Source organism: Bombus fervidus, chromosome 6 (assembly GCF_041682495.2).
Source record: "Bombus fervidus isolate BK054 chromosome 6, iyBomFerv1, whole genome shotgun sequence".
In the NCBI taxonomy this organism is placed as follows: Eukaryota; Metazoa; Arthropoda; class Insecta; order Hymenoptera; family Apidae; genus Bombus; species Bombus fervidus.
Genome location: NC_091522.1, coordinates 3,483,253 through 3,507,512, shown reverse-complemented (window position 1 = coordinate 3,507,512; position 24,260 = coordinate 3,483,253). Strand labels below are relative to the sequence as shown.

At 44.1% G+C, this 24,260-nt stretch overlaps 1 protein-coding gene across 16 annotated transcripts in view; it reads left to right on the top strand.

The window, feature by feature from the left end:
* Nucleotides 1–6,754: 6,754 nt before the first annotated feature.
* LOC139988330 (bromodomain adjacent to zinc finger domain protein 2B) overlaps nucleotides 6,755–24,260 on the top strand; it is a 218,292-nt gene continuing 200,786 nt past the window's right edge. For all 16 annotated transcript variants that reach the window (XM_072005581.1, XM_072005580.1, XM_072005594.1 and 13 more), the window contains exons 1-2: nucleotides 6,755–7,348; nucleotides 13,067–13,962. The gene's annotated coding sequence lies outside the window, so the exon portion shown is untranslated. The remainder of the gene's footprint in view (nucleotides 7,349–13,066; nucleotides 13,963–24,260) is intronic.

Below are 24,260 nucleotides of genomic sequence, written 5' to 3'. Positions count from 1 at the left end.
TATATACTATATATTAATATATAATATTATTGATATTATTTAATCGATGGTATATTTGATAAATTCAATAATTATAAAAATATATAATACATGTACGCAGTTAATCTACCAGATTAAAATTGCCTATTTATTGAAATTTTGAATGAAGTACGATTTAAATGTCTATAATTATTTTACTTCTGAAACGAGTAATATCGTATATACAAACATATATATTTACATAAAATACATGTATTTACCTGCGGTAGCAACTTTATTCTATGCTGTATACTGTATCGATAATGTCGCATGTGACAGGAAAATGATAAGACATCGTCTAACTCTCGAAATAATGTGACACGAAAAAGAATTACATGCACATCTATCCTATGCGTTGTCTATACCTATCCTCATCGATGTACATATCTATTGCTTAATCATCAAATAGTTTACAGATTTGTATTATCTATAGTCGATACCACTAGATTTGCGACCGACAAAGAAACGAGTTATAATAATAATACTGATCGCCAGAGTTCGCTGTGTGTCACATAACGTTAACTAAATATTTAAATGGTAATAAATGGTTAATTAGAAATTATACACAATCATAATTCATTAAGCCAGAATGAATTAAACATAATCTGTAGATAATATGTAGACTTGTCATTTAACTAATGATTGACCGTCTTAAAAAACACAGACAGCTTTCATTGTAACAAACGGAAAAAGAAAGACATACTTTTTCAGAAATATATAACATACCTTTACCGGTGTGCATATCGATAAATCTATTGTGGCGAAGAATCATCTGAAGGAATATCGTGGGATGAAAATCCTAATGATCGTACATTAACGACGTATTTACCATTTCCTATATCTCGATTATTAATCGCATTTAATAAATCGTCCGATAGCTTTTTACTTCAGAAACACATCAATCGGTCATTCAATCGAATCAACCACTTTCCAGCTATTTCCTCCATGCTATTCTCTGTGTCTGTAACTGTCAAAAATTGGTCATTCTATCTGGCGGCGAGCGTACCCCGATATCCCTGTCCGGCACTGGCGATAATTATCAGTTGCAATTTGTCTGGCACTGTTCTCCGCTCTACTCCACCCACAAACACCGCTCGAATCTCCACTCTTGCGCGCGTTCATCCATTCGGTGTGCCATTATCCCATCTCTCGCCGCGCAACGCCATCCTCTGCCTTCACCCTCCCCTTCAGGATCGCAGGATCATTTTTTACGCGAGTCGCGTGATTCCATGTTCGCCGCATCTTCGATGCGAGCTGGTTAGAGAGACTCGCGTGAGAAGTAAGTCTCTGCTCGCACACACCTTCGTGCACCGTGCCAGGACACGATCGCTCGCGTGCGCGCGCGTTCAGTTCGACTAACACACTGAATCACAGCAACACACACACAAACAAGGAAACGCACACCTGCTCGCTTACTTATACACGGAGGAACGGAGGCGTATATAACACGGGTCCCGAGTACATAATACACAGCCATATATCCTTCTGTCCCGTAGCTACTCTCCCTCGACCCTGTCGCCTCTCTTCTCGGTTCCTCTCCTCGTTCCTTGGCACACCGGCCCTTCCCGCCCCTCGCACCAACGCCGCAGCTAGCGAGCCCCTTCCTTCCCGCTCCTCGAACGCCCGGCGTCTCCGCGCGCCATCGAGTCCTACTCATTCCCCCTTTTGCTCGGCTTGCACGACCTAAACGAGATGACTCGTCGCGAGGACAGAGGAGCGGCGTCAGAGGAGACGCTGCTGCCGCCGTTGCTGCTGTTGAAGAAGAAGGAAGATGTGAAAGCAGGAAAGAAGGAGGGGAATAGGTATCAGAGGCCGTCCAGAGAGGAGAAAGAAGATGGCCCTGCGGCCCTCGTGTTGCACAAAGAGATCCGCGAGACCGTCCGCCTCTAAAGCTCGATCCATACGCAGCAACGGCAACGTGGCTCCGAATTGTTTGCGCCGTTGTAAATTGCCAGCCGCCCTGGCTACCACTATCGTCAACGCGTGCCTTATTTCTCCCTCTTCTTTTCAGAACTCACTATTAGAGTTATTTGAATCACCCAAGATTCGACACCTTAAAATTCGATCTTGAATTTTGCAAGGACTAGTTAAACTTGTGTATAATATACTATGCCACTATTAGTCTTTAATTGTATATTTACACACACACACACACATATATATATCGAAATTGGGTAATGAATAAAAAATGGAATCGATTAGTTTGCCTCTTGAGAAGCTTATAGAACAACCATCTTCCATACATTTGATTTCTATATACACACGAATACGAAAGAAACAGTTTATCAAGCTTTAAGTACGCTTTTCTGAAAAAATAGATTTTTGTCATGAGCATGCTTTCTTCGGGCACAGTCACATATCACTCACAAGTTTCGATTCGTGCGATTATCTTTTGCGAGCTTTCCACATTAAGAAATGGATTGACTCGTAGATAGATATCTATGAAAATGAAGAAGTGGAAATTGTTCGGTGTTTTAACGCGGCCCCACGAGTTGAACGATCAACGTAGATTCCGTGTGATGTGTCTTTCTACACTTGCTTCGTTCCATGTATTCCACCGGGTTTCATACGTATACAATACATAGTACATATACACGCTCTCCGCAAAGTAGATGAAATATCATCATGTATCGTATTACAATGTTACCCGGCATCGATATATGGCCGCGATACGGGAGAATTCCGTAGAACATATGTTTCAAGGTGCAGAGCGCATTAGCGATAAAACTGTCTTGTTTCACGATTCGAAGGTGAATTCCGAAGTATGAGATTCTCTCGAAACTAGGAAGAGACGATCCCGGAAACTGTGTCAAGGTTGCAATAAATATATTCACGTCGCTTTCAAAGAAATCAATCTTCGTTAATCATTTATGAAATTTTACTACGTGTTTACATATAGTTCGAACATTGTAACTATACACACGCGTATCTATTATACTCTGAAATGCTTCTGTTTGAAGGTTATCAAATTTTGATGCCTACTTATTCTCCAAAATATTTACTTTCCGCTTGACTACAAATCTCGTATTTACGAGCCCCGTGAAGTTTCCCCTGTAAACATGCACCTATGTACATACATATACATATATGTACTCATAGAAAAATACTCGGAACGAGCGTATATACGTTCTCGCGCGTATATAAATCACAGAGATTCCATTCTTCCGGTACGATTTTCGATCTTATACCGTGGCTGTGTGAAAACTACCAAAGATTACGGGTCGGCTGGTCGCCGAGGTTCGTGCAGAAGCTATTACGAGACATTATCTCGCGCAGGTGTCTGGCCGCGGAGAAGGCGATCGCCGCGCGCACGACAGATATTCACGTAGTCGGTAAGAGGAGAACGTTCGTTAGGCTTTCACGAGTTAAGCTAGATAGCCAGAGGCATTGCGTACGATCTCCAGCGCGTATCGCATCCACTCGGACGACGTGCCTTTTTTCCCTTCCTTTCTCGTTCCCTGTTCACTCCCCCTTCCGCCACCCCCTTTACCATCGCACACCCCTTCCTCCCGTTCTCTGGCTCGCTACCCCCTCCCTCCCGTCCCTTCCGCGCGCCTGGTATCCCTTCCATCGTCTTACAGCATCGAGGAAACCGTCTCTTCTCCCTTTCTCCCTCGCAACGTGTCTTTTACTTACTCTCTCCCTCTCCCTCTCTCTCTCTCTCTCTCTCTCTCTCTCCCTTTTCCTTTTCTTCTTTCTTTACGCGTCGTGGTTCGCGAGGTACGCGACCGAACCAACGACTCCTCTCTTTCTCTGGATGAGAAACGACTGTCCTCCGATACTTTCGAGCCGGCGCAACGACGAACCTGAACACGATGGCGAAATGCGAGCATCCGCGGCCACCATGGGGAGAAAAAATAGGCAAGGGGACTTTCCTCTTACGAAGGCTGCTCTGCTACTACGAGCTCTCTATCTTTTTCTATCTTTTGTTTGGCTTGGTTCTTCTGATTTGTCTGATCTTATTTCTATCGATGCAACAAATCGTATACGTACGAAGATTACAGGAGGAAACGTGATAAATACCTTTTTGGTGATTTTTATGATTAACACGAACTTGTAAATTTAACATGGAACTGATTGACAATGTAGTGAATGTTAAAACCGTGAAAAATAGGAAATGTGACTTATGGTGTTCTTTTCCTATGATCTTCGTATATCCTATGTATTGCGTAATCGAATGCAAATTAACAAGCAATTACAATTACCTGATCGCTTAGTAGTTCATTTTAAACGCGTGTCGATTATGTTTAACGACGGTATGAAATGTCTCGTAACGTATATATTAGCATACGCTATTACGCAACCAAAATAATACGAATAGTTGCAAACGCTATTAATACCGCGGACAAATTCTCGGCTACTTTAGAATCACAGCGTTCTCTATCGGCGTGTACACGTGTGTCTCGAATCAGTTTTCTGTTTTAGCGGATATTGGGAACGCGGGTTGGTATCTCGAATGAAACCGAGGGGCTCGCTTTTCTCTTTCTTCGGATAAGAAATGAACGTCCGCCAATGCTTTCGAGTCGGCGCAACGGTGTCGACGAAGGAGCACGACGAAGGCGATGACAAAGTGCGAGCAGTTGTAATGAGTTTCCTCAAAGTCCCTCTATTTCCAAGATTACATCGGAAGGTAGAGATGTAACAGTTGAATTCGTTGCACGCTTGTCAGCTCTTTTCCTCAGACTCTACCCCTTACGCTATATTAACTAGATGTAAATAAGGAAATGCATTATTACTCGATGCAACTAATTGCATATTGCGATAGCTGACGTGGAAATGCATAATCACATGGAACACTACGACGATGGAATAACGCGTGTAGGATGCTAGCCGTTCGATTATTGTACGTTGGTTTAACATTTACTATGGAAACGTACTTACTCTGAATCTATTGACCATGTCGTTTAATCCAAATCTTTTATTAGCTTAATAATTAATAAATACAAATTAATTTCAACTGGACAATCTTAGTATTTGTAGATACAAATGTAATATAACTTATTTGTAACGGAAACGATAAAAAGAATTGTTATATTCAGGAGATTTGCCATGTAAGCGATGAATCAATTCATTTTCGTCGTAGTTTGTAAACTTTAGTTATTCCGTAGTAATAAACCGTTGTTATCTGTAGTGTATTTGCGTTTTATTCATGACCGATACGTATTTCTGTGAATAATAAATCTTTGAAAAATTGGTAAAAATTTTTATAACATCTTCAAACATTTTAAGTTAAGATTATCATAAAAGATGACGAAATAAAGGTTCGAAGAAGACCACGATAAATCTCATTGCCTATTTTTTACCGCAAAGCTGTTTTATGATTCACCACGTTGCCAATTACTTCGGTATTACAAAAATTTTCTTTATATTTGGTTTTGGAGATAAACATGTGTTTTTAATACCCTGCAAAATCATACAGCAAAAAATAGAAAGCAAAGTACATGAAACATAGTGTTATCTTCGAAATAGTTCGAACACGAAAGACATATGTTCTCATAGTAAGGAACAAGTAATCGTTTAATTATTATCCTATTGGTGATATTCAATTTTGGTAAGGACTGGGCTGCGGCGTTTCAACCACTGCGTGGATCGAAGAACGTCCTGAAAAAACCCACCAATGGAAGGGCTCGGTCTCGCGTCCTCGCCGATGCTATTTACGTCGGCGTGGTTCAATCATCGTGCAAATACTGACCAATTTTTACGACTTGTCGTGCCTTTTATCGATCGGAAACGAATGATCGACAAAATTTATGAAACGTTCGTTGTGTTGCTATATCAATGTTTTATTGGCCTCTTCTATGTCATGATGCTTTCATCGGAGAAGCAAACTGAAGAGTTTGTGAACACGTGTGTGTTAAGAGGGGTTGGTCGAGGAATCGAAGCGAGTAAAAAATAGACACCCGTTAGTTCGTTGGGTCGCGCAGAACCGGTGTACGCTGTTCAGAAGCCAATTAACGTAGTTACAGGGAGCAGAGTTCGAGAACAGTGAAGGTTTTATTACGATTACGACAGAAGGGTAACGAGGTAACTGTATCAACCTTATCACAGTTATCCGTGCTTATAGTAATAATCCGTTTACGTGTCGTTGCTCATAAGAAAGAAACTAGAAGGATCAGATAATTTTCTCGAATCCTTACATCAATATTTTTTTCCTTTCGTATTTCGCATGGGTGACTATAATTTTTCTATTATGAGTCATCAATTTATCGAATTTATCGTAGGATTTTTAAGATTTTTCACGTTACGTTAAATCTAATTGGTAACCGCACAACAACTTGACTCGACAAATTCCATCGACAGAAAAATCATGAAAACGCCGAATTACAAATTGTTCGATGTCGTCAAACACGAATGCGATCGAGAAAACAAAAGCCACACCGATTTGCCGTTCAAATACTACACGGTGGCTGGAAAAATGCAGCGTGTATCGGATGATACGTACTTACACGACAGTACGTATTGGTGTAAATCAGTGGACACCCGTTAGATGGTGTAACGAGGGGAGGCGGGCCAGGTGGTCCGTCGGTGCGAATATCCATTATAGATTCGGCGGAGTGTAGCTGTCGTACGATCCTACTCATTTTCCGTGTATTCGTGCAGCGTATTTCTGGCATCGATGAGCGTAGGTCCATCGTATTGGTAAGAGGTTGTGTTTGTGTCGGTGGAGGAGGCGAGTTAGTTCACGAGGGCGCCTGTGTCGGCGCTCGCGGCGCCACCGGTTCATTCCGCCATCGGCGCCCGCGACGTACGGACGTGAAAAGACGCGAGCACGGCTCTCGTTTGGGCGGACAACGTGAAGGAGTGGACAACCGTTGCATATCGCGTACATACAACAAAACAAAAACAACGGACACGCAATACATCGATTAACGCAAGATTCGTCGGTCATATATTACGGGTGTTTCGGACGTGATATAGATACATATATGTATATATATGTATACATATATACATATATATATATATACATATATATATATTCGTAGCGTGTGAAATCAGTGCGACGGATATCAGTGAGAATCCAGAGAGAGGAGAGCATCGATTGTCCTTTGTGTGATCGTCGTTACTCGGCTTCTTGTTTCTCGGGACGCCACCGCGACGTGTCGTGCCGGGGCTCGAACGAGTGAGAGTCTCATCGTGGGCTTCGAGGTCCAATTGCAAACGTCGTCGTGTTATACCTGCGCGTCCCTCTCACAAAGTGAGGCTCGTCGAAGGTCTCGTCGTCTCACCGGTGGCTGGGAGACGTGGAATGATATTTCGTCGAATCGGAGGTGCAGCCAGGCTCGTTAGGCTGCGACGTGACACGCGAGCCGAGTATTTGATACGTTAGGTAAGGAATATGCTGCGTATCGGCCAAGTCGATAAAAAGAAAAGAGGCCGCGTTAAATCGTGTATATTCGTATAGTGAAACAGTTCGCGCGTTTATTCGGTTCCGATTCTTCGCAAAAAGTGCAACCGATAGTAGTCATAGTTCACTGAATCCTTGAAATTTGAGGTTGTGACACAGTTGTGCTTCGGTAACTAAAGAAATCGATAGATCGTAAATCGATAGGTGAGACACGGTCAGAAGCGATACGGTCATTAGTGTTTTTCGTTCTTTATACGACGTTCTATATATGTATGTGTGTTTATCAGATGTCCATGTATGATTGGAAAAGTGCAAGCAAGATAAAAGGTTAGATACAATACGACACACGAGGACCGAATTTGTTTAGGTAAGGTAGAATAATGCAGTTAGATTCAGAGGGATGTCGATTAATGCTACATCCTCTTTCGTTTTCTTTATACGGTATAACATTGCCTCTGTATATATATATATATATATATATGTATGCGGTATATACATATATCTGTCTGTATATACATATATATTATATATATATATATATAAGTATGTGGTGCACGTCCTGTCTTGTTTTGGATTTTATTGTCCACTCGAGCGGCGATCAACATGGAAACGTTCGAACGTTTCCAAGCAATCGAGAAAGATTAACGCGATGACGCGCGCGTTGCGTGACAAACGTGTCATCTTTCGACACACTCGAAATTCTTATACTACTAATACCCTTATGCTTTACACGCGTACGTGTTTTTTCTTTTTCTTTTAATAGCGTGCGCCACCGATTTACAAACTCAAGTCAATGAAAGAAAAAATATGGAAACTCAAAGGTTTGATGAAAAACGTAGGTCTTCGAGGATCTTTAGAACCGTGGAAACCGGAGAACGTTTAAAGAAGCACGGTGACGCAATTTTCGTGCAGGTGCAATTACACGGCAATCGCGCGAGGCACGTCAGCAAAATCGAGAGCCGTCGTAACGGGTCTTCTTTGGTTTCGCGGAGCGCAAACGCCGTTTTACCGTTAACGACCTAAATCGACGCCGAAGAACGAGATGCGCGCTCTTTTGCGAGTTCTTCGTGAGAGCACTTCTTACGTTGAGTACGGCTGGAGTGGTAGAGGCCGAGGATGCGCACCGACTCTTCGTGCTTGGCAAAAGTTTTTTCGACCGTTTAATTTGATGACTCCAGAGTCGCTTTAAGGGAGCAACCGATAACACGCCCGCCTCCCATCATCTATCAATCGGTGTGCCTTCGCGTTGGACACGCTTCGCATCCCAAAGTTCCACGCCAATGCGAGCTGCAGCGTAACATTGGCGTACGAATTTTTAAATGTCGATTCCATATACCGGGCGACGAATCATTCTAAATAAATACTTTTTCACCAATTCGTTGTGCTACCATGATAAAAGCGACGAGAAATTTTAAACAAAAATTAGTACAGGTCGTCGTAGAACGTTTCAAATTCGTAATAAAATTCAATTCAACGACTAACTCAATATGACGAAGAAATTGTACATCATTGAATGTACTATGTATCTTTATCGATGATAGGTAACCACGCAGAGGGAGGGAGTGGTGGGGGGATCGGTCAAATGATAACGCAACGGAAGCACGTATACGTCACTCATTCGACCATACTAGGCACGCTCTGGTTTTCTAGCGAAAATTGCGGGCTCGCTTCGCCGCGTAATCTCGACTACCTCGATGCAGCTTACATCGCTGACAAATAGATCGATAACATTCGAGAAACAGTTATATCCCATCGCGGCTGCCGCTACGCGTTCGGCTTTTCACGCGTGTCGGTTTATTTCCGTGTTTCGTTTCAACGATTCTTACCTTTTCAAGCGTAACGTTCCGCAGAATATCTTCGCCTTCGTTCCTCTGAATATGATTCGCGAAACAAAGAGAGAGAATAATTTTTTCCTCTTTTCATGGATAAAACTCGCATATTTTTCCTTTTAATGCTTTTACCCGGTTCAAATAAGAAAAGAAATTCATAGAGTGCTCGGTTAAGTCGTCTACCGCTCGGTGGAATTCGAATGTTGGCAAGAATGAACTTAGAGAGGTTTAGTGGTCAAGCAAATTCGAGGGTATCTTCGGACTCGTAGACTAGCGAACGAAATGACCTAGGCCGTTCTTTTACAGTGTCACGTCTGATTGGCTCGATCAACCGCTTCTACCTGTGACTTTGTATAGCTCATCCTCAGTTTGTCGTCGATGTTCGAACGCGCAGTGCCAGGATAGTGAATTTAGTGTTCAATTTCTCGTCAACTTTTTTTCCTCTCTGTTTTTCAACGTTCTGTGAGTATATACATTTCTGGCTATCAGCGTTAACACATCCGTTAGATACGTTCGCCGGGACACTTTAACAAATTTTACTATAAATGAAGTAAGAAACGACTTGCGATACTTTGATATATTGCATTTAACAAATCGGAAAGTAACACTCGCTTAGTTAATTACTAATAGATATATACGCGTAATCTATTTATCACTTTTACCAAGAGACGATTTTCTCCGATTTATCCGATCGATTCGGGGGTTTAAGCCTGCTATCGTCTGGATCGTAAAATTTTAGCATTTCATGTCCGAACGATATTAAATGTCTCCGGGGCGAGATAAAGAGCGCAGAAAAGACAAAGGGGGCGTATCTTCTGTAGAAGGATCGATCGTCTTGTGAAATCGAAACGTGACTAATCGCGGAAGAGGAGTCGCTGTTACCGAGCATGGTATCGTGCCAGACGAAAACGTTTCTCCGCCTCGATAGTTTCGATCTGACCAGGAACGATAATTGTTAACAACGAACGGTCGTTCGAAAAAAACGGCGAAATGTTGGATTCAGCAAATTAAACGACGCGCTCACCCTTCCAGCTGATGAATCTCGTGACTAACCGGCGTAATCCGCGGAGCGCAATTAGCATACATGAATAAAGAATCTATGAATCCTTTAAGTCAACTGGCAAACGCCGGCTGAATGAATAGATGTTTGTAACTTGTTCGTAGTGCGACGAATAGACTCACGTTTGTTATAATCAAACCTATTTATAAGGTGAATCGTGTTTTCACGTGATTTTAATGGTTTTTCTAATTCGATTAAGTGATTCGGTTAATTCTTGTGATCGATAAAAAAGTCGATAAAAATTGATTTCTCACCGAGGAAATTTATCAACAAATATTAATGCATCAGAAAATGAAACTCGACGATATTTTAGTTGATAGGTGATTGCGCACGATAGGAAGCTATTCATAGACAAATATCACGTTTAAAACAGCCGACAATGCAAAATATGTAGACTGATAGTTCGTGGGCTATTCGAAACACTCCTCTGTTATGTTTACGCGAGTATCGTAGTTGCGATTTGAAAGAAAGGAAAGTCGGATGTACAGTCGTCTCATTTCTTAAATCTAAAGCAACGTGTAGAATTTCCAAACGATGTTCGTTTGATGCTGCAGTGAGTGAACTTTCATACCCGTTAACTCGACGCTTTTACTGCTTCCGACAAATTGTTCGGCAGCGTGGTGACCTTATTTTATTGCGAGCCTAGCGATAGTCTATTCAAAATGCGTTTTACGGGCTATTAACGAACGTACCGTAATTTCCTGGAATAACGTCCGAACGAAAATTCTTCGCTCACGAATTCGGTCCTGTAAAATCGATTCCTTCGTTCTGTTGAAAAAAGAAACATGATAAAACGCGACGTTTACCTCGAAACAGTCTTTAAGAGCTCGTAGCTACATCCGATCATTGGAATTCTAGCGATAAAAAGAAACGCAGAAGAATAAAAAGAGACACAGAGACAGAAAAACAGGGAGACGTTGTATCTTATATTGCCGGTGGAACTCGAGACACGCAGGTAGCGAGCATAATTTTCTATCTACCTACGAACGCCCCGTAAATTGATCGAGGTTACGTCGAGCGTATTTTGTTATAGTGGAAAAGGACTCGTATACGCCTCGAACGATTCTCAGCCGCTTATTACCGGGCTTCGTTCGTTCGTGCTCAGTCACGCAACGCGCCACTCGGTATCGTGGGATTCGCTGGTTGTCGAATGAACTCGTTTACGAACTCGGGAAGGACGAACTCTGTGTTGCGTCGTCGTGACTGTGTCCACGTTTTCGATGAAAATCGATCGTTCTCGTTGTCGTAGTCACAGTCGTTCTCGTCGTCGTCGTCGTCGTCGTCGTCGTCTCCACGTTGGAAAACGTTGAACGTTCGCGCGCTGCCACGTTGTACGAGACGTTACGTGCCCGTTCGACCTTTCCCCGAGCCTCTTTTGCAGCCTTCGTTCCAGGGGCAAAAAGGGTCCCTCTCCGTTCGCCTCTCTGTCTCTCCACGCGCTACGGTTTCGTCCTGACTCTTTACCCCTCTTTTTCTCCACGCGGCTCCCTTTCTTTCTATCTGCTAGTTCACCCTCCCTCTCTTTCTCTTCCTTTCTCCGTGTTACTCGTCCTTTTTCTCTCTCTCTCTCTCTCTCTTTCTCACTGCCTCTTTGTCGCACGCGGTAAATCGCTCTCGCACTCGACAAGAACGGGGCGAGTTCCCGAAATAATCGTGCGTATCGATCCTCACGCGGGGCATGCAGGGTGAATTTATTCTCGTGCACGGGGAGAACCAGAGACTCGTACAAGCTCGCCTCGTTACTTAATCGTTCCGCGTTAGAAACGAAGGGTATATAGCGTGGAAACTATAGCGACGTAGTAGAGGCGGTAGCGTCTCCTGCTTGTTTGTCCGAGAAATATATAACCGAACTGTTTGTCGCTGACACAGGAATAACGAGGATTCGTTGACCAGTTTGTTCGGAAAGATATTCTATAGTGATAATTACGCCGTCTATTATGATACATATTCGTTGTGTTTTCATAGCGAGCAATCGAACATTGGGTAGGGCATATGCCCCGTTCAGTAGCATTCTCAAGTTGACAGGCCTGACTATTTGTTTCGATATCTCGCGTGCATTCGACTTATTCATTTTACCATGTTTCGAGATTGGCGATAGTCTCGTTTGGAATTTCAGTTTTCGCCGTAAGCCGTAAGCAGAGAGCGAGAGCAAGTGTTATCGTCGGTCGATATTTGCGGCAGCACCGGTCATTAGATCCGCTTTAACGGCGGGGACACAGTGTGTGACACACGGAAACGTGCACTCTTCGACCATTTCCGTAGCGTTGCGTATCGTGCTCGCGAACGTGCCGTATTTCTTTGGCTTGAGAGCTAGATCCGTGGAACGCCACGATCGTTTTACGAAGTCTCCTCCTCGTGTGTCGTATTCTGGCGCGAAGTCAACAGTACATAATCGTAAAATTCGCTTGATCGCGAGGCTAAGAACTTAGAAACAACATGCGAGTCCCGAGTGTTCGCTTCGCAAGGAACGCCCAAGGTACATATTTACCGGGTTGGTAGACATTCTGTGAATTCGCGTATTTGCGCGTATGTCGTTAAAAAACATGACCCGCATCGTCTTACGTCTCTTCTCTCGTTTCTTCGTTATTTTTCCCGGTCCCCGGAGCACAGGTAACGACTAGTCTCTCGTATTTTCGTTCGTATTTTCTTTTTTTTTTTTGCTTTCCTTTCTCCCTCTTTTTTTTTTTTTTTTTTTTTGTTCTTCGCGGCGTCGCGGCGGAGAGAACCCTTGCGCGTTTTTTCGCGGGACATTGTTCGGCGCGCGTTTTGTCCGCACGTCAGCCATCACGGCGTATTGTATTCATTGTTTAGAGGCTGTTGGAGCTGTACAGGCAAGAAGACGGCAAGAGAGAGAAGGGCGCCTCGTAGTGGCTCCGAAGGAAAGGAAAACTCACCGTTCGCCGGCTTATAGACAACGCCGGGCTCTTGCTTGCTTGCTTTCTTTCTTTTTCTCCCCCGTGTTTCCCCCTCTCCCTTTCACTCGACTCCGAGGCTTGCACGAAATCGCGTGTCGCTCCCGTACCGCGTAGAAATGTCGCCTCCTCGGGATCACGAGGTTCCGTGATCGCAGCTGTGCGCACAGCCAACGTTCTTCCTTCTTCGTGCGCTTCCTCTCCACCTACGGCCCGTTGGAAATTCAATTTCTGTGCAAACGAGTGAAATCAAGAGGAAGCGAATACAGGAAGAGAAACTGGACACGGAGAAGGGAGGGCATCGCAAAGTAACTGTGAGGAAACAGTAGATAAAGAGAGGAAAGAAATTTACAGTTGTATCGTTCTGTGTATCGGATCAGTGAGACAAGAGAGAGAGAGAGAGAGAGACAGACAGACAGAGACAGAAAGAGAGAGGGAGACAGCGCTTATCGTTCTGCCTTTGAAGAAACACATTGGAGAAGGAGAAAGAATTGAGACAGAGGCAGACGCAAACGATTGCGCGTGTTTGTATACACGTATATACTGCCTACGGACTAGGACAAAGGGCACTGTGAGACAGAGGTAAACTCATAAGGACGGAGAGAAGAAACTGGAAAGGATGCGTCCGATTTGCCAGTGATCGAACGTAGGCCTCGTCGTTGTTGCTTCGTGCGTGGGTGAAAACAGTGGTGTCGCTGGAAAACTGACCGAAGGAGAGAAAGAAGAGAAGGAGTAGGGGAGGAAGGGAGGAAAAGCGGCTGGCGGCGGAGGCCACTTCCTGTGGGCGACGACAAGGTACAGAAAACAATTTCAATATCAAATATATTATTTACTCGTTTTTGAAACCTCAGCTAAACCAAGGTTGTCGTTGAACGCTGACCTTGGTAATAGCGGCAATTCTCGTAAAAGTAGAGCGATTGCTGTAAAGTTGTATTTATAACACCCTGTTCAAATTATAAACGCTCTCTCATGGAAAATATATCGACATACGTACATATATGGTATATGGGAACTCGATTGAAGTCTCTGTATTTGTACGACGCGAAAAATCAAAATTAGGGAAGCGTTTACAGTATTTGCGGGGTTCTATACGCGTAGTAATAACCTCGAACACGTTCGTTATCTTGTTACTCTAATTATTATTTATCGGGGTTAGTACGCGCGTCAGATGACACAAATTTAACGTATTTCGGAAATTGAATAATCGTTCGTTGCGTTCCAATGAATTCTCACGTAGGAAACCGGAATCGTAAAAGCTTAGAACAAAGAGTCAGATAGTAGCGTCAGTAAATAGTAGTGCATGGCCATGAGAGATTCAAAAGTTTTCTGTTTACCGTTACTAATCCTGAGGACTACCTCCGTTATGGTCGTTCTCGGCAACGAGTGACCGTAGGCAGTTTTAGTACGTACTATTAGACAGTGCAATCTGTAGCCCGGAATTCCTCGCCGATAAAACCCTGAACGAAATAGCAGGTTATTTAACAAGAGAAATAATCGTTTTTAAACAAGCTTATACTTCATTCTCGTCGATACTAAAATCTTTTACGCCCTGGTCAGTTTATACGAGAGAAGAAGACCCATCTTTTAAGAGAGCCGATTTAATTAAATAATCCTTGTTATTACACGCGGTTCGTGGATTGTGTAATAATCAGGTCGCTTCGCGAGAACACACTGAAACGTCAGACGTTTCATCTCGAAATGGTTTTAAATGACAATGACCACCATCGAGTCGAGTTGGTTCTCTCTGTGTACCGTAATACTCGATCGACGCTCGTTCTCGCCATTATGCTAATGAGACGTATTGTCGTCGGCCATGGCGGCCAAACTACTCCTCGTTCAAGGAACCCGTGTCTGTTAAAAAATCCTTTATTTCGACTAATCGATTCCACGTTATCGTTCAAACGAATTACATTATACAGTAAAACGCATACTCCTACGATACTTGTGTATTTACGTGTCGATACGGGAATACAAACTGCGTTCCTTTTTACAAAAAAAATAATTAAAGAAAATAAAAACGGTAAAAGAAAAGAAAAAAAGAAGGAGAGATATACGCAGAGCACGTCGCACGGAATTCGCTGTTTGCAACGATGTCTTCTCTATATTTATTGCGTAATGCTTGAAATTTTTGTTACGGCCCGTAGTCACGTTGGTCGTTACACGCAGCGCCCGTTCGAAAATCCCCGATTATATCGACGTCGTTATTCACGACGGCGCGCGACAGTTGTTACTGCTCGTTACGTCTCCGGGTGTCTCTGGTTTATTTAGAATTTTGAGGTGCGCTCGCGGCCATCGCGCGTATTTTTTTCCCCCCACTGAATCTCTTTTCCTCTATTTCGACAGAGGGATAGAGAGAGAGAGAGAGAGAGAGGGGGGGTAAGGGAAACGAGAGGCGCCCCCGTGTGCAGTTTTTATTTCCGGTGCGTTAAAAGCGGTACGAGAACGAAAACTCGCTGACGGGTGCAAACTTCACGCAACGAAGAATAATCGCTTGACGCCCAAGCGTCGATTCTCGGAAGCTGAAAATTTTTCGTGTATTTTTTTTCCTCGCTCCGGAGACGGCGAACGATAGCGATGTCGATGATAACGGGAAAAGCGAACGACGCTAACGACACGGTCGCTGTCTGTACGATACCGTTCGTGATAATCGAATTCTCGTAACGGTTGACAATGTCTATCGATTCATTATGACATTAGATGTCGCCTCTCGCGCAGAAAGGGGAGAAATGCGTTTACACCGAAGCTGTCGCGTGATCGATACGAGAGCCGACCGACTGCCGCGTGCGCTCGTTCGCTCGCTCGTCTAAAAACTAAGAATCACTTCGACTCGGTCACGAAACATCTCCCTTGTTCCAACTACATAGTAGGGAGAAATAATTTTATTTGCTCGTTTCTTAGGTGACAGCGTAGTAATTATGGTTTTAGAGGGGAATAATGGTGTTTGACCTCGTTATCGAAACTCTCCCTATATATAAAGATCGTAGAGAAAGAACGTAATAAGTTTTTGCTAATTCTTTTTATTTTTTATTTTAATTCACTTTATGACTAAATAAAATTGTTAAAAGTAGAAAGGATCTGTTGGATCCGAAGGTAGAACAGACGAAGAAAAGAAAGAATTGTAGAAGCTATAGACACAGCTTTTCAGATAAATAATACTTTGATATTTTTAGTACTTTAACATTATAACGATCAATGTTCTTCTTTACAAAACATAGAAAATCTAACTTTTCCTGCTCTCTATTCTTTACACATTCAAGTTGAAGTTAAAATGTAATATCGTTTAGAGAAAATATCTAGGCTCATTTTGTAATGTTGCTAAATAATATTTGAATATTTGATAGATAGAAGATAATTAAATTTACTTGATTAAGTTGCCAGAATTGAATCCAGCTAATGGGAAAATTTGAAACATTTTATTCCCCTTGTTATTCGCTTTTTATTTCAAGCTGAACAACCATTAATTGGTCCACTTTCTTTCTAAATTCCAATACGTATAAACGATCGCACTCTGTTGCGAATTTCCAACGATTGTGCGCGATTTGCAGCCACCCTGTGGATTCATCGTCGATAACTGTTTGTGTGTTTTAAGTGTTTTAACGTTGACCTTGCCGCTCGGCATGCTCGCGGAGGCTCAAGATATCGCTGACGGATATTATATGGTACAATGGAACAATAGGGCGACTACTGTGAGATCGCGTTCGCGCGTACAAAAGCCATAATAAACGAGGATGTATTAGCAATGTGATTCGAGTTAAAATCACGCCGAAACGTACACATCCGTGAGTTCGCTGAAACGTGGTGTTGCATCGGTGGAGAGAAGCAACGCATAGTTTAGCGAACGTAAGAGGGAGAAAGATAAGTAGGGAAAGGGGTGGGGGGAGGAGTGGGATAAACGAAGACAAACCGATAGAGAGAGAGTAACAGGAACAATGGAATCCAGAATTATTAATGCCCGTTGAATTAATCACTTCAAATGTACGACCGTTAACGTCCTTACGCCAAGAGTAATCTATTTTGATTAAGATTAATTAATCAATTATCCGGTAAATTACCAAGTCTCGGAGCAGCGGCGACTCGAATTGTTTTTACATTTTCATTCCGCGAAACGAGCCTGGTCATTTTTTCCGTTCCCCTCTTCTAGTTACTTTTTTCCGTGATAATAGTCGTGAAATGTAATTATGACATTTATTATTGTAGCGCCTTTGTAGCGCAAGGGAAAACGATTAAAACGAAGAAGAACATCAACGGGAGAAGTTGCGTCTTATTCGTCGTATCTCGTAAATACCTCCGTCAACGCTGAAAGAAAGTACATATGTACTCGTAAAACGTTCGATTCCACTCGTTCCGCGAGTTTATTGTTTTTACAATGGCCACGACAACGCACCCTGCCGGAGAGAATTCGTTTCGCAGCCGAATGCGACATGTTCTTTCGGTCCTCGATATAACGAGCAACGAGCGAGCAGGAAGTAAAAGTGCAGTTAGTGCTTGTGTAATTAACGCACACACGGTCTGCGTGCGTTTTCAACCATCGAACGGAATATGTATCTTTTCTTCGCGTCGACTCACGCATACACGATCGTGCTTCGATCTGTTTTATCGATGCAACGATTAAAAACATTTGCAAGCCGCATCTATCACTCGATGACGAATTTCGTTCGTTAAATAATAAGAAACCTTATTTCACGAGTTTCCCTATCGATACAATCGGCGTTCCTTCCGATTATCGAAACAATAGAACAAACTATCTGCGTCAACCAGTAGCGGTCGGAGATTGTAACACCGGCACGTTTATCTAATTATCATATGATCTTTGTTCTGGTCACGCTATTGAAAGAAACGATTTAATTTGCACAAGGTATGTAATTATCGGCGAACTTCGAAACTGGAGCGATTTAATTTCACCGAGACAAAGAATCCGATAAGGGGCTCGTCCGTTTGTTGCTCAAAAGTGATACACGCATCAGATTACGCGGCGGTGGCGGTGGCTATCGCGGCTGCAATTATTCCTCTCGCGACACGTACAAACGCTCATATACTCTCGCCTTTATTTCCTACGGCCGTTTTTCAGAGGCGCGTATACGCTCGTGCTTGCGCTCACGCGCGTATACCTGTCTCTCGCACGCGATTCCATATAAGAAAGTCGATGGTAACGCCTAACGTGCCTTCTGAAACTCGATACATATGTGTGGTACGGATTCGTGGCACACGAGCGGCAACACGAACGTTCACATATACACACGGTCCACACATGCACGCTATTCCTCGTTCCTCTATTGTGTACGAGCACACACACGAGGTCCCTCGCACACGGTCACCGTGTGCGAACGTACGCGTGGTCGAGGTTTTCATGCGATAGTGTGTGTACCCGGTGATCCTAGTTTGCTGGCAGCTGCCATGAAAAAACCGAAAGCCGGCCTTTTGCGGCCCTTCCCGAGAGATCCCGGCTGTCCATGGCCCCGTCATGTATTCAACCTTCGAAAACGGAAGAATACGAACGAGCGTTTGTCTTGCTCTGTTCGCTAACCGTGACAGCCGGATATTGGGAGGCGAAGAATATGTAGCACAGCGTAGTTTCGAGATTTTCGGGCAACCTTGATTTTCTCTCTATAAAACGTTAGATTCGAAAGTTCCCTATTCATCGAATAAACGATGTTTATAGGAAATATTAAAACAAGGATCACGTATGTGTTTGGTTCTAACGATTTGAATATTCGCTGTGAACAAGAACGGAAAGGGTGGCGTAACCGCAAAATGAAAGCATAATCAGTATCAGCGGTTTCGTGCGGATCGTTTCGTAGTTAATAAACATCGAAGAAGAGAGGTTACGAGCGAGTACAAAGAAACGCAAGGACCGACGTTAATTACGACACATCGAGCATTGAACGACTCGCCGACGAGACCGACTAATGCTACCCTATTCAGGATTTCCACGTTATATTCTGTCTTCCTTTCTTCATTGAAATCGCGCTCTACTTTTCCTATTCTCGTTTTATTCGACAAACGGCCAGCCCTCTTGTTATTGATTAATGTATTCGGTATTCCGGATCAACGATGCGCCGACTTCCTCTCTATTCTGTTTCTGTATCGCCTCCCTCTTCGTCTCCCAATCTTATCGATTGTTTTATTTTAACTGGCCGTTATCTCTTCTACGCTGCGCTATTGCGGTCTCTTTTCCACTTACGTTTCGTCAATTGCCGGCTTAATGACGGGTGTAATTCCGCGATTTCATGTCAGATTATTCCTCGCTTCGTATATACATATGTGTTTACTATATCGTCTTTTTCCTTTCCTTCTATTATACCGGTTAATGACTTAATGCAAAGACACGCTACATTGTATTAAATACGAGTCTTTTCAACAACGTGTTTCATTATCGTCTTAATTCAATTCAATATTTCATAATAATGATTCAATATTCACCACGGCATTGTAATTTAGAGAAAAACGCAAACAGTTCTCCCATACTACTTAACCAACCATGTTATCTTATCAGCCATGTGACACACATACGTTGCCGCGATCATTGATCGCTGTTTATCGTATCGATTCTTACCAGCCTGTCCCTCCACAAATCCCAAGCTTCTCGTTTACCAAAGCTTTTCCACTAGTTTCACGCACGTAGAGACACGCTACTCTGTAAATTTTGGTTCTCTAAATCGTCGTTTATTCGGCAACAGCCCGCCGTATTCCCTGCATCGATGTTAAATATCCTGCGCTCGATTTCGTCTCGAATTTCTCTGGCCTAAGTTTTCGTCTCCTTTCGACTTGCAAAAACGCAGGCATTTCGCCGGGTTTCTTGGTCTTCTTGGTCCTTTGCGAGAGCAAACGAACGCGCGCGTGTTCCATCGAGAAGGAAGCGGTCGAGCGAGAGAAAGAAGGCGAGCATCGACTCGAAGCGGAGATGACGAGGACGCGCTGGCGGTGATCTCTCTTCTTCTCGCGGCATCTTTCTCTGCGGGGAAAGGGTCCTCTTTCCCGCGCGTGCACCAGGTTCTGCTCTTCACTCGTTCTGTAATCTGTACGGCACGGCGGGCCGCGATTGGACCGCGGGAGGGGTCGTTGTGGGAAGGGACGACGAAAGTGAGAGAGAGCGAGTGGGATAGAGGTCGGAGAGCGAGGAAAAGGGACGCCGGGACGATGGCAGAGAAAGAGGATGAGGAGGAGATGGCGGTGGAGGGAGGGTGTTACCGTCGCATTTCAGAGAGGACTTTAGCGCTCTGGATGGAGGTAGGCTAGCCTAGTGAGCACCAGAAGGGATAGAGAAAGAGAAACGCGAAACGCTAAAGGCGAAGAAAGAGAGAGAAGTTGGCGAACAGTGCTGCGAGTAAGAGGGAGAAAAAGGGTCGTGAGAGGAAGCGAAAGAAGACTAGGGGATCCACAGAGCCGGCACGTCTCTCTGGCTATGCTGTATGCCGTGCCGGCAGGGTACCCTGCTTCACATTGCCTCCGTCTTTCTCCCGCGTGTTCGCTTTTTCGCTCTGTCGTTGGCGTTCGAGCTCGTTCCTACCCTCTCTTTCTCTGCCTGCCGCGTTCTCTCTACGTTTCTCTCTTTCTGCAACGGTCGTAGCGTTCGCGCTCGATCTCTCTCTCGGTCGCCGCTGCCTCTGGTCTCCTGGTTCCTCTCCTCGCGCTCGTTCGTTCAATACTCTGGGAGAGAGTGAGGTAGGAGGTGGAGGAGGAGGTGGCGGAGGAAGAGGTGGAGGAAACGGTTGCGAGGGGAGGTAGAGGCCAGAGGGAGAGAAGCAGCAACTCTCTCGCGCAAACCCGACGGACTTACGGAACACGATTCCACCGTTGGTTGGTGGGCTACGGATGGTTTGTTCGCACGATCGAAACCAGCCCGGCGCGACCGAAGGAGAGCCAAGAGAGAGAAAGAGAGAGCTCTCCGCTCGCTGATACGGAATGGAACCGCGATCGGTTGAAACGCGGCGACGGCAACGGCGACGACGACGACGACGACAGCGGCGGCGACGACGGCGGTGGTGCCGGTGACTCTCGCCAATAGGTAGTATCGTTTCTAAATAGGTAGTTGACGACACGACGTCAGCTACGACCGGCTAATGTGGTTTCTAGGTCGATGGCCTGACACACGGGGCACTTGTTAAACCGATGTGCTCCAAATATTCTATGGTGTCGAGTATTCTTTCGCGTTACTCGAGTCCAAAGTTTAAGCAAAGTTAAAGTTTAAGGGAAATGAGAAAAAAAAAAAAGAAAAATGGTACGTAGCTGTGTACCTCGGCGAGGGATAACCCACGAATACGATGTTATAACGTTTTTTCCACCCTTCCGTTGGTTACCATTGTCGAAGAATCGAATAAGGTCACAGGGAGAAGCGGAGGAAATAAGACGTGGATATTAAATAAAAAGTAACGTGTATCGTGCTCTGCTCCGGGACTATTGTCCTATTGGAGGGGTAGTACCTTTTATTGTCATAAAAGAGGTTCAGCAACGCGTAAGGGAGAATGGAATCGGCAGTCCTGGTCGTACGTCTCCTCCGTTCGTGCTTCGTTCCACGATATACACGAAGGCTCAATGATGTATCGTTAAACAAAAAGCACTTGGCTGTGTTTGTATACGGAAGTACGTACGGCAGAAGACTCGCGATACCGGTGAGCAGACAGGCGAGTTCAGTCAAGTTACCAGCGCAAAGTTGTTGTGCTTCGTCGGCTAACCATCTGTCTTTCTCTTCCTTCGTTGCTCTCCTCTTTTTCTTTTCGTCCGTTCTCCTCTCAATACGCGGTTGTCTGCAATCGCATATAAGCGCGTGGTACACCTATATGCATACCTCCGCGTATAGATATACATATGCACACATTCACCTATCTCGAGTCGTGACCTATGGTGATCGATACAGAGTGCCGCTCATTTGCCACGAGGTGAAACGACTACCACTCTTCGTCTCGTTTCCTCTCTTTATTTTCCTTTCTTTTCCCTTCCTCTGTAATTTCTCCCTCCGCTCTTCCTCATCGGCAATATACCTCCGGTTCCTCTTTCTCTCTGTATCTTGGCCTTTTTCCTTGCGTTCTCTCGCCCTCTTTTACCGCGGTGACGATCTTCCTACTCGACACTCGAGGAATAATTAGGACGGGTTCGTTGTTAGCATGGAGATTCGTCTCCGAACGAGGCTATACTTTCTCCGTTGCACCAGCCCCCTTTTTCCTCTTTCCTCTTCGTCTCATGCACGGACGAGTAAGTTACGTCCGTCGTGGTGCGGGAAAAGAGAGAAAAACAGAAGGGTCCAGAAGGAACGACGAAAAGACAAAACGAAAGATCCTATGCGGATGCCAGGGGAGAAGATGGAGAACGCGACAGAAGGAAAAAGAGGAGGAGAGAACGCCGGGTATGGTACCGAGTTTCGGATAAAATTCATCGGTGCTCAAACTCTTTTTCTCTTTCTTCCCTTATCTTTCCCTATATTCTCGTTCTCCTTTACTCTCGAAATGTTCTTGCTCGTTTCTACATCGGCTCGTCTCTTATAGAGTTCTGGCTCTCTCCATCGCTCGTGAAACGTTGCTCCTCGTGGCAAAAGGGACTCTGCACTCGTTCCTTCACCTCGCTCTCCGGCAGCGTACGTTTTTTTCCAACTCGTTTCTCAGGTATTCCGCCGCTCTTAACGGTCGAGCGAGAGAAGAGCGGAGAGCGAGAGGAGAGTGGACGAGTTCGAGAGACGACGTTTCGCGCGTCTCTCCTTCACCTCCTCCTATTAATTTTCCACAATTCGTTTTGTTCGTAAGGCCATTCGTGAGAAACATTATCGTTACCCTTCTGCTTGCTAATTCGCGATATTCTTTGAGGCTTGAGCGGTTGTCGCGAGCCGTGACAGTCTCGTTTCATACCCTTCACGATCGCTACGTGTACGCGTCGCTTCGGGACAGTATTTCAGTCAACGATATCGAACCTAGTAATTAGTAAAACGACGAACAAAAATCTACGTAGCTATCAGTGGAAAGATTGCGGTTGCCTCGTAACGTTAATTCCAATCGTATCGTATCCGTTCCACGAACTATTCGGCGAAACGAGTATTCGTGAATCAGGTAGGCATGTCTTCTTACGCTCGATACATGCGAACAAACGTCTCCTTGGCTAGTTGCTCTGATACTGTATGCCTCGTTTATAAGCCGTTGCGAAGTCTCCAACGTTGTTGTAGCAGCCGATCTCCCAATCGGTACCGCGGCCATAAATCTAGCGAAGGTGCGCGCCGGTTTAGCCGTGAATTAATCGACGATGAGTTACACACGGATTAACCGTGTTTGCGTTGCTCGGTCGTACCAATGACACACACCGATGCTGAATTCATTTAATTTTATTCAATATCGAGTCGCGATTGAATGTTTATAGACTTTCCATATTTTCGTATTTCAGATTATTCCGTGGTTTCCAGTACACTTTAGTTGGATATAAAGTATTACGTTCAACGTATTGCAGGAGTAATCCATCGTTAACACAGAATTAAAGAAATAACGCGTTACGATCTTTCATCTAGAAGCTGATGAATATCCTTAGTTGTGAAGCATTCTAATTAGCGAATTTTCCTTGTTGTATCAACATTGTTACAAAATACTCGTAAATGCTTGCGATCACCGTTGATCGTTGTTTCTACTTATTTTCCATTTTCATTGCTGCAAATTCACATTAACGAATATTCTCAAACGTTCGTATTCTGCTTAGTCGACGAATATGCAATTCTACGTATCATTGTTATCTGCGAATCTTCTTGGAATTCTTTTGCCAGTTGTTGCCATTTCCTTTTCAAACTTCGGATTGCGTTACCATTCTGTACTATCCTCTAACGAAACAGACGATACGCGTTCGATAAAAACAGCCAGAAAACGAGCATGGAATTCAGAGAAATGCGAGATAATCCGTGTCCCGCGAGATTTATACCGCGATATCGCGAATTTATTACGCTTGTCATCGATTATGCACACTCGCGTGTAAAATGGTAAACGTTGGAACCGGGTCAGTCTTCGATATATGCTATCGACTACGAATGAAAAGAACAGAATGAGAAAGAGAGAAAAAAGAAATGCAATCGTTTGGAAGCTTGCTCGCGAGAAAACGAGGCGATACGAAAAGGGGGACATCCGGATGCG